At 39.6% G+C, this 11,628-nt stretch overlaps 1 pseudogene; it reads right to left on the bottom strand.

Moving 5' to 3' along the window:
* Positions 1–709: 709 nt before the first annotated feature.
* Positions 710–1,930, bottom strand: LOC108385457 (spermatogenesis associated 6-like protein pseudogene; annotated as a pseudogene).
* Positions 1,931–11,628: the final 9,698 nt, after the last annotated feature.

Raw genomic sequence — 11,628 nt, forward strand, 5'->3', positions numbered from 1 at the left:
TGATAATAGTAACTTGAGTTGATTTTTGGTATATATAAACCAGCTTACGTTTGATATGTTTTTAAGAAGAAACCGTCAAAAAGTAGATGACAGGCTCCTAAAACAGGACTTAAGCCCTGATAAGTGCTCAATAAATGTTAGTTATTGTTGTTTTTAATCCTTGATTGTGATCACTCATGACCTGAACCATGCCACTTCTCTTCTCTGGCTCTCGTTTGCTCCCACTGCACAGTAAGTGGAGTTGGACTAAATAAATGATGTTTTGTGTCTCTTTTGGACAGGGTTTCTTCATCCCCCATCCCACTCCAACTCTCTTCGCTAGAAAAGTAGAAGGTATTCTACAAATTACCTAGAAGATTTCTGACTGCTCCTCAAGGGGCCCCCCTGATTTTTAAGAGGCCCAAACAGCACTGTGTAGTAAAAGGCCCACTCTGGCTGGGTGTTATACTGTGACCTATTCTTTTTTAAAAAAAATTTTTATGACTCCAAACAGCAGACACTTTAATCAATGACTCTTATCTGGGTACAAAGGACTATAATACAGGGTTTGATTTAAAGGTGGGTTAAAAACTGGTGATAAGATACACAAAACAAAAATCGCTTTTTAGGATATGTCTGCTAACTTCTCTTAGGATGTGCCGGTGATTGGATGAGTGAGTTCTTCGCGATGTTCCTCCAGCTTTCATTCAGTTTCCCATAAGACAGCAGCTTAAAAATATCTCTATTCATGCACTGGGTATTTCTTCAGAGGGTAGCTTGGACTATCAAGGATATAATTTACTTCAGGGACAGAATCTTCCCTGTTCAGGTGTTGCTGAGCTCTGTAGGATGTCAGAAGGCTGCATACCCTTTTGTGGATCTTCTTCCATGTGGACTGAGAACTAGGGGAGAAGCTGTCTTGGAGAAAGGGCTGATCCCCAAGAGGGCTGGCAGGTCTGGAATGCTGGGAGGCGGCAAATGAAGTTCCCTGATGGAAATCGGCATCCCCTTGGTTACTGTAACTGGGCGAGGGTTTTCCAAACTTACTTGAATCTAAAGATGATGGTGATTCATTCCTTAAAATGATCCATTCATCTGGCTCTTCGATAACCTCAATGTTAGCTGCAAGGCTGTCAAGAGAAGAAGCTCTTCTCATTGGAAATGGAAAATTTGAAACTTAGATTTTCTCCTCGATTTCTGGGAATGAAGCTCTGAAATAGTTTCATCAAAAGGCTTTGCGCTGTCCACACGTCTAACTACAAATGGAGGTTTGCTTTCTCCAGAGATTTTGAGATTATTTCCAAGGTTCATCAGAGCTGGCCGGTCCTGGAAGAAATGCCTGGTGGAATATGGAGGGGATGCTTGGGATTGCATACTTGGGGCAGTTTGTCTGTCGAGATTACTCTCCTTTAGCTTCATCTTTATATTATTTAAAGGGAATTTTGGTCATATGATATTGATAAAGGCCTTATCTTTTTTCTGTAAGTCTGTTTCTATGCAGAAACACACATTCTCTGATGGCTATCCTTGTAGAAAACTCTATTTCGGGAGCAATTCCTGGAAAACCTGCAACTGTCTTCATGAGTACCAGCCTACGCATCCCAGGGCACGAAGGTGTTGGCTTGGGCTCAGGGAAAAGAAAATCCCCTGTATTTTCTTTATAGGAGGCCAACTCTTCCCACACTGGAGGCACTAGCTGCATTAACTCAAACCTGGTTAAGAAGCTTTCCAAAATGTCTGCTACAGCTCCAGGATCTATTGCATTTTCAAATACCTTTTCAAATCTCATGTTCTGCTGAATCATAATAGGGAACACAGAGGGAAAGCAGTTTGTCTCCGGGTACTGATTCAGGAGGTAAACTCCAAGGTACACATCTTGCTTGCCAGGAAGGAACCCTCCTGGGCAAGAAATCGCCCGGATCTGCAGCTCCACCACCACCTCCAGAGGCATCGTCCCCTGAGTGGGCGAAAGGACTGGAATGAAAAAATCCTTTTGTGCTGAGCTTTAGGTCGATTTTTCTTACTTTAGCTCAATCCGTAAGGAAAATGTTCCCAGCAGCTTCTCCAGCCCCCACCCCCTGGTGTCCCCATCTGTCTCCCCTGGCCCCAGCCCAGGTCCCTCCCACCCGGATGCATCTCACTAGTGTGACTTATTCTTGAAGTTAAAAATAAAGGTACTTTTTCACTTGATGTGATGAAAAAAGACTTGTAAGATCATCTAATCAGGAGTTTGGCTTTGGGGACAATAGTGACCTTCTTTTCATCTGGTGTGAGGGGAAGGGAAGAGCAGAGAGAAGAAATCTCCAAGTCAGAAAAGGTGCTATAAATTTTTCAACAGCACTTTCAGTGTAGAGTAATACTTGGTACAACTCAGGCCTGCCTACCAGCTTGACTCCTTTCTTCCTGAAAGTTGTAAATTCAGAAAATCCATTGAGAGGACTTTCCCCCACTATGAGAATTCATCTGCATGTTTGTAAGGAAAGGCATGGAATGTCAAGGCATGACAGACCCGAGAGCCTGCAAGGAACACTGGTGAAATCCTGCAACACAGAGGTATTCATGTGAAAAGAATGGGATGAATATTACCCACTTGTTAAATTAAATGAGGGAATTCTGCCACTGACTATGGAGCTGGAGTTTATTTCATCCCTTAGATATGCTTGCTTGATTCTGTGGAAGGGGAGGGTCTGTCTCTTCCCAGTCCTTGAACCTTCCCTTATACAAAGGGCAGTGGTACAAGAATATTTCCCAAAATATTTTAAAGTTATTCTGCCTACTGTTGTGTTTTCAGAGTTGTTTTGGGACAAGTGTGCATGAAGGAATCAAAGTGGCCATGAGGTCAGGCAAAGAAAACTCAGGTCTCATTTCTTCCTCCAGCTCTGTAGTCATCTGATGATGCCTGTTAGTTGATGTCTCTCAAGTTGTAGAAGTCTCTGCCGTATCTGCCATTCATAAATTAGAGACAAATACTCAGGACCTCAAGTGAACTAATGAGCACCTCCCCTGCAACAGAGTTCACTGTGAGGACTTAGAGTATTTCATTATGTATTTCAACAGTGAAAATAAAGAGACCAAACACAACTACAATTAAAGCAAAAAAAGTCTTAGGATTAGAGTGGACTGAGGAAAAGAAATCCCACGTCTTTCTGTTCTTTTCATTCTGTTTTCTTGTCCTAGATGCAGGTAAAAGATGTTTGTGGAGTTAAAAACATCATTCAGGATCTTGACATTTATGATAATAAGAACAAGCCCTTCAATCAGTAATCCTAACACCGGAAGTACCCAGGCACTCTAGGATTAAACAGTGATGTTTTTCTGCTGCAGGGAGTCAGGATGCTGGCCATACATTACTTAAGCAATAAAGAAGACAAAGTATCCTAATTTTATGTGAAATCACCTAGTTTACCTGCCCTCTGCCCCAGGTTACTCCAAATGCAGGCAGGTGCTCTTCTCAAGTTCCGAGCTCTCCCCGAGCTTTGCTGAAAGATATTTTCATATAACAAGAGTGAAAAGAGTACTACTACTTATAAACAGGAACAGCTTCCATGTGCTACGTGACAAGTGGCATATTAGAAGCTTTCTCTGGTATCTCATTTATTCCTCATATGTACCTGGGAGATTAGCTTATTTATTCCCATTTTGTTTGTAGGAACTGAGGTACAAAGAGGTAAAATATCTTCACTGAAGTCACTTAGCTAGTTATTTGAAATCTACATCCATGTTTATGCTGAAGTGAAATGTGCTATTCGTAACCACTGTATAAGCTGCTGCCCCACAATCTCCACTGTGTGTGTGTGTGTGTGTGTGTGTGTGTGTGTCTATGTGTGTGTAAGATGGAAAGGCAACAGTTTTACTGGGCTTAGGACCAATATCCAATGAGACAGAACTTCCTTGCTAACCATGTTAAAGATTAATGACCTTGCTGAGGTGATGTCTAGGGGAAATTTGTAATACCTGGCCTGGAACTTCTTTGCTTTAAATCAGGGACTTATAATGTCTCCAGACTATACTACTCCTGTATTCCATCTTATTTACCAGCTCCTTATCCATTTTTAAGTCCAATTTACAAATATGATTCTAACTTTTAGGTATTCATTCCTGTTTGACAGTATGGCTGTCCCCTCACATGATCACCATTTTTTCCCCTCAACCTTGACCTCATCTCTGTCTCTTCTTGAGCACTATCAAAGATGTATATTTGTCTTTAGGTATGTATCTGTTTTTTCAAATTCAATCTCATGCCTGGGGTATTTTGTTACTGCCTCTCCCGTAAGCTGTAAACTTATTTTTCCGCCAAGACATTGTGGGAGAGGTGTTTGAATATTCCATACTCCAAAAAAATGTTTTACACTCTCAGACATAGTTTTATAGTGATTGAGTCTGAGGAAAATTGGTGAACTTCCACTTTCTCAAATCTCCATCATCCTCAGTATTTCCTTAGACTGTTTTTGTGACTGCCACCTCATCTGTTTTTCCATGTAGAAAAGAACTCTGTGCGGGGTGTATCACCAGACCCTTCTGGAGAAATCCATCTGGCCAAAGGCAATCTTCTTGCCAAAGAAAGCCCATAGAAGTCAGCTCTGGTTGGTTTGCAAGATTGTCCTTCGATTTGTGCTACAAAGACAGAAGAAAATGCTATTCTGATGTGATGAGGCTTTAAAAAGTAATATGCCTTAGAGAAGGTTTGATGTTTCTATATGTGTCCGGTTAATATAATTCTTGTTTAAACTTTATTTTAAAGACATAGGGGGAAAAACCTCAAGCACAGCAAGATCCATGATTGTTCAAAAACAAACTTTTTTTTTTTGTTAGCTTCAACACTAGTAAGGAAGTGTAAGTGTCAGACCACAGTCGCTGGGTTGCTAAGGAATGCAGAACAAAATAAGACATGTATGCGCTGAACAGGAGATTGTCATCCAGAAAGACAATGGAATTCATCCCATTAATGGAAATATGTAATTAACAAGCTGCTGGATGTCAGTGTGTAGTGAGAACCATGGCTTGGGCTCTTGCCTCCTATAGAGTGGCAGTCTTGTCACTGCCGTCTGGCCCCTTGTTGGGGGTGGTACAGATACAAGTACAAAGAGGAAATCAGCCTCCCCAGTCTCATGAAATCTTTGAGTCTATAGTCCAAGCCGTATGAATAAGTAAACAAGAATGACATTTTCTTCCTGGACTGTAACCTTTTAAAAATACAATAAATAAGTTTTTGCTGGCCCTGTTAACTAGAACAGTAATCATAAATTAGGGGAAAATGGTCTGTCAGTATGCTTTATTGCTGTTAATTTTGTTCTCGTCTAGTATGTATATATATATATGATGAATGCTTCCTCTAGCACTTGTATAACATTTTACAGTTTATATATCACTTCACACACATTATATAATTTTGATTTTCATTCTCAAAGCAATACCAAAAAGTCAATTTAATATGCAGGACAGGTATTATTATCCCTCCCCTTTTTAAAAAATTAAGGTATCATTGATATACAATCTTATGGTTTCAACATTCCCCAGTATTATCAAGTCCCCCCCAACCCCATTGCAGTCACTGTCCATCAGCATAGTAAGGTGCTATAGAGTCGTTACTTGTCTTCTCCGTGCTGTACTGTCTTCCCCATGACCTACCTATATTATGTGTGCCGATCATAATGCCCCTTGATCCCCTTCTCCCTCCCTCCCCTTCCATCCTCCCCAGTCCCTCCCCTTTGTTAACCGCTAGTCCTTTCTTGGAGTCTGTGAGTCTGCTGCTGTTTTGTTCCTTCACTTTTGCTTCATTGTTATATTCCACAAATGAGGGAAATCATTTGGCATTTGTCTTTCTCCACCTGGCTTATTTTACTGAGCATAATGTCCTCCAGCTCCACTCATGTTGTTGCAAATGGTAGGATTTGTTTCTTTCTTATGGACAAATAGTATTCCATTGTGTATATGTACCACATCTTCTTTATCCATTCATCTACTGATGGACACTTAGTTTGCTTCCATATCTTGGCTATTGTGCATAGTGCTGCGATAAACACAGGGGTGCATATTTCTTTTTGAATCAGGTATCTTGTTTCCTTTGGGTAAAGTCCTAGGAGTGGAATTCATGGGCCAAATGGTATTTCTATTTTGAGTTTTTTGAGGAACCTCCATACTGCTTTCCACAATGGTTGAACTAATTTACATTCTCACCAGCAGTGTTGGGAGGGTTCTCCTTTCTCCACATCCTCATCAGCATTTGTTGTTTCTTGTCATTTGGATGGTAGCCATCCTAACTTACTATCTCCGTTTTTTTAAACCAGTGAGGAAAATGAGGCTCAAAGAAAGTTAAATAGCTTGCATAATGCTACCAAAATGGAGAAAAGATAGACTTTAAATGGTCTTAATGAAGAGTTTCAGAAATACAAGTATACACAGACACATTCACATATTTGTTACACACACACACACACACACACACACACACACACATCATTTTGGCCTCTTGTTTGGTAACCTAAACATTTCCTTTGGGACTGGGAAATCCTGGTGATGACCTAGCTAGCAGCACTCCTGGGAAAGCATTGCCTGTGAGCCAGGGAGAGAGTGCCTTCTCTTCTCTGCCATGTGATGGTTCTGAGAGGCACGGTCTAGTGGTCTAACATCATAGGAACTTGCCTTTCCTGCTTTGGGGAGCACGCTGTAGGGATGGGATAGGGTGGGATTTGGGCTTGGATACCCAACCCTTTTCTCCCTAGCCCCAGATACCCAAGTTGACTCAGGTCCCAATTAGAGCTTCCCTGTTTAGTTGACTATTATGTGAATCAATTTATTGATTCATTTATTTTTGTAGTGCAGTGGGTTTTATTTAGTATATTCATGGAGTTGTACCACCATCCTCACTAGCCAATTTTGAAATATTTTTAATTCAGTGAGGGACTGCATGAAGAAACTTGGAAAGCACAGGGTGAATCAAGTTATTACTGTTATGAAATTCTGGATTCAAGAACAAAATAAAATGCGTCACTCCGTTCTTCCATCCTTCTCAGGCATACAGCGAACCATTCATTATTCAACCATTCCACTGTGTTCCCAACACTGAAACAAAAGCTGAGAAAAACTTGAAGTAAGAGAGATTCATGCTTCAGGGAGCTTACAGTCAAGGGGTTTCCTCTGAATGAGCCTATAAGAAAGAATAGTGACAAATAAGGGTTTTGTGAATGGTCTTCAGTATATTCTCTACTTTGCGGTGATGTATCCCTAACAGTCAAAAGGTGTAAACTCAACAGCCACTAGAGAGGGTAAGACATTTCTTTGAAAGCTCATGTTTTATCTTAAAGATTCACGTAAAAAATCTGTATTTCACTCTATAATATATGTTTAGTTTTTATAACAACTCCCTCTCCTTCAATACCCAATAAAATCACTGATCCAGAAGGTGCTCCGTGTTTATCCTATGGTTTCAAGTCATTCCCAGGGCATTGCTAAACATGACTGTGCTCCGTCTAAGTAGCTTGGTAACTGAGGTCCAGGCGCAGTCCTTGCTGTAACCTTGTGTGGGCCTTGGGTAAGTAAATTCTCTCATCTTGGATACATCACTATTCTCTCTTTCAAGTATCTTCAGTCAATCTCCATGCCCCACCCCCATCTTGCATATTCATAACAAGTGGCAAACACGGGTTTTTTCTTTATTATAAATAAAAATATTGACTCTTAACTGAGCACTTGCTATGTGATATGGACTATGCTCAGTGTTTCACACATAAGTCTCATTTAGTCTTAAATTCAGCTCATGGGGTAAACGTTAATATAATCACCATTTTCCAGATGAAGAAATTGAGACTCAGAGTTCAATTTTAGGATAGACCAGGCATTTCAAAAATGTCTCAAATACACTACTGGCCTCTGAGGACTATACTCCCAGGCTGCTGGAGCTACCTAATGCTGTTTCTTTACCATAGGAGCACTTGGATAAAATATTTGCAAAAACAATAGACTAGCTGCTATTTCAGGTTCTCTTTGGCTCTGACATTCAATAATTTCATTGACCTTCTTTGCATTTAATTATGTTGATTTTTCTTCCTACTCTTTGCTCAGCTCAAAAATATGCTGCTCCTTTGTCCATGCACAGGAGAGGGACTATTGAATAGAGAGCACCATAAGACATTCTTGTGATTATTCAGATGTCACTCTAAAATATTTATCATGTTGGTGAATCTCAGGCTATCACAACAGCCCATAATGCAACAATGAATATCATACTAACACCACTAAAATAGATATAACCAGGAATGATGCTTGTTAAGCTCATAATCATTCTGGTCTCAAAGGACTTGCAATTCATCCCCTTTATGCTGCTTGATTGCCTACCGCATCCTGCAGGTATGGTAGACTCCTCTTTGGTCTCATGTAATACACAATATTCACAAACTGCGATGCAGCCCTCATCATGCCAATCAAGAATGCAAATAGAGAGCTAGCTGACTGTGTGATCTGAATTTTCTGCTTGTTTAGAAGGATACAAACATGGGGAGAATGCGGATCTGCTGTGTAATGGCTTAAAAGTAATCAGAGTTTTCATTCAAATTAAGTGAGAAAAGGTTATTTCAATATTTCACTATACCTTTCATTTAGCAGGGGTTTTCTTAAATTACTAAGCTACTTGCTGAAGAATACCTATAATTTTTTAAATAGAAAAAAATCAGTAATTAGAATCATTTCATTTGAAAAACTTTCTAAACAGAAGGTTATAATGCAGCTCTTCCTCGACTTACATGGGGTTACATCCCAAAAAACCCATCATAAGCAGAAAATGTCTTTACTACACCTAACCTACTGAACATGTTAGGTTAGCCTAGCCTTCCTTAAACGTGCTCAGAGCACTTATATTAGCCTACAGTTGGGCAACATCATCTCACACAGTCTATTTTATAATAAAGTGTTGAATACTCATGCAATACATTGAACACTGTACTGAAAATGAAAAATAGAATGATTGGATGGGTGCGGAGTGGCTGTGAGGGTGTCTGTTGTTTGCTCTCGTGATCACGTGACTGACTAGGTGCTGCAGCTCGCTGCCACTGCCTGGCAACACAGGAGTGTTGCCCTGCATATCTAGCCCGGAGAAAGATCTAAAGTCAAAATTAGAAGTACGGTTTCTATTACATGCATCTTGTTTTTGTACCACTGGAAATTCGAAAAACCTTAAGTCTAACCATTGTAAATTGGGGACCACCTGTAGTTAGACATTATTCTGACCCTGGAGAACATGTGTTATACATTCTGCAGAATGGTCACGGGCACTTGTTCTCCTGTTACTGCATAGGAGGAGTTGGCATATACCTCACTCCTAGATTATCAATTGTCATGAACTTGGGAGCCAGTGAGAATAACAAAATCCCAGCTAACCCTAATATAAAAGCTATTTGTTCTTTGGTGATTTACAAGACACATCAGTTTCTTATGCTCATCATTGTGAATCTGAATTCTCTGTGTAGCAGATTTGAGAAGTTAGCTTGAGGATATAATGATCTGACGACATGCCCAAAAGTTACTTTTCAGAAAAGCCCTGTGGATTAGTCTGTTTATGTATCACTGGTCTCTCTCAAAAACAGAATGCTTGATATCCAAATTGATAGCCTCCTGGGCCACACAATGTGAGTGGCTTTCTCTAAATTTAATTATTGCTTCAAGGGCTAAAGCAGGACTTTGCCAAATTATTTGCTTCCTTCCCCCCAAATCTTCCCCTACATATCCTTCGCTTGTGTTTTGACTTTCTAGCCTTCAGAAGCAATCTTTTGTGTCACTATGTTTGCACTCAGAGAGTTTTCAGGTTAATCCTACTCTATCTACTTCTTGTACTTGCATCAAGTTTGTTGATTGGGCAATTTCAAGAATTTTACATTATTGTGGTTTAGTAAAAGACTTTTACTACATGACATTACAATTGGTTTTTGATGAAGACAATTTCTGGCATCTAACGGCATATAGAGCCTTTGTTTGAATGGGAAAAGGGCGCCTCCCCACAGACACAGCTCCCTGCCAAGGTGCATGGCTTGGTGAATGGAGGAAGGAATATGGGTTTCAGCCTCCACTTGCTCTCTCTGCTAAGTGCCCTTGTGCACTGAACAACCAGTACAGCCATATGCAGCGACATGGACTCTATACCTAATACCAGTTCCAAGTTTTCCCTAAGCCCTCATTAAATGTTTGACTTTGAATAGAGTTTTAGGTACAAGTAACAAAAGACAAATGGTCTCCTTTCTGCTCTCTTAGGATTGAGTATTGAACACTTCAACTTTCTCATAAAATCTTTTCTGTTAGGTATTTAATGTTCTAAATAAAGCCCTGGTCTAAAGAGTGAGTCCATGACTAGCCCTGAAAGCAAAGAGATGATAAAGATTGCTTCCAATGAGAAGTACCCCCTTTCTTTAGCACTGCAATAGCTCTTTTCTTATAAGTCTTTTTTTTTATAGCCCTTTCTCTAACATGTATTAAACATGGTAAAACAATTAGGAAAAAAACCTCGATCTATTCACTGAATTGTGTTGCTCATTGTAAAAATAGGTAAATGTGTGGCACTTCAAAAAGTTCACCAAAGGCTTTATCCTATGTGAGTCTGTAACAGAAATAACAATTAATTCAACTTGTTTTTTTCCTATATAAAATCCTCAGCTGTGGAATCCCCTATATCTGCCTGGGTAGCAGTAGGGAAGGATAGGCCATTTTTATCAACCTGGTAGGATAATTGTTTTCAAGAATGACCATGTTCAGGAATTATATGTCCAAGTAAGTCATTGAAAAATATTCCTGGGCTTTATTCTGTTCTACTACCAATTAATAAAATCACAGACTTATAACTCTTAGAGCTGGAAAGAGCCTTAGAAAGGATGCAACCAAACTTCTTAAGTTTACAAAGGAGGAAACTGAAACCTAGGGAGGAAAAGTGACTTGTCCAAAGTCATACAAAAGAAAGAGAGTGACAAAACTGATTAGGACTAAAATGTAAGACCTGAAATCATAAAATTCCTAAAAGAAAACAGAGGCAGTACAGTCTTGAACATCAGCATTAGTAATTTTTTCTGGATATGTCTCCCTGGGCAAGTGAAACAAAAGCAAAAGTGAACATGTGGGACTACATCAAACTAAAAAGCTTCCACACAGCAAAGGAAACCATCAGCAAAATGAAAAGGCAGCCTACAGAATGAGATGAAATATTTGCAAATGACATACCCAGAAAAGGATTAATATCCAAAATATATAAAGGACTCATACAATTCAACACCAAAGAACTCAACACCAAAATACCAAATAATCTGACTTAAAAATGGGCAGAGGACCTGAATAGACATTTTTCTAAAGAAGACATACAGATGGCCAACAGACACATGAAAAGATGCTCAACATTGCTAATCATTAGGGAAATGCAAGTCAAAACCACTATTGAGATATCAGTTCACCAGTTAGAAAGCTGTCATCAAAAAGACAAGAGGTAAGAAATGTTGATGAGGATGCAGATAAAAAGGAACCCTTGGACACTGTGTGAATGTAAATTGGTATAGCCATTATGGAAAGCAGTACGGAGGTTCCTCAAAAAGTTAAAAATAGAAATACCATAGGAACCAGTAATTCCACTTTTGGGTATTCACCCAAGGAAAACAATATCATTAATTTGAAGATATAAGC

This window comes from Manis javanica, chromosome X, assembly GCF_040802235.1.
Source record: "Manis javanica isolate MJ-LG chromosome X, MJ_LKY, whole genome shotgun sequence".
Taxonomy (NCBI): domain Eukaryota; kingdom Metazoa; phylum Chordata; class Mammalia; order Pholidota; family Manidae; genus Manis; species Manis javanica.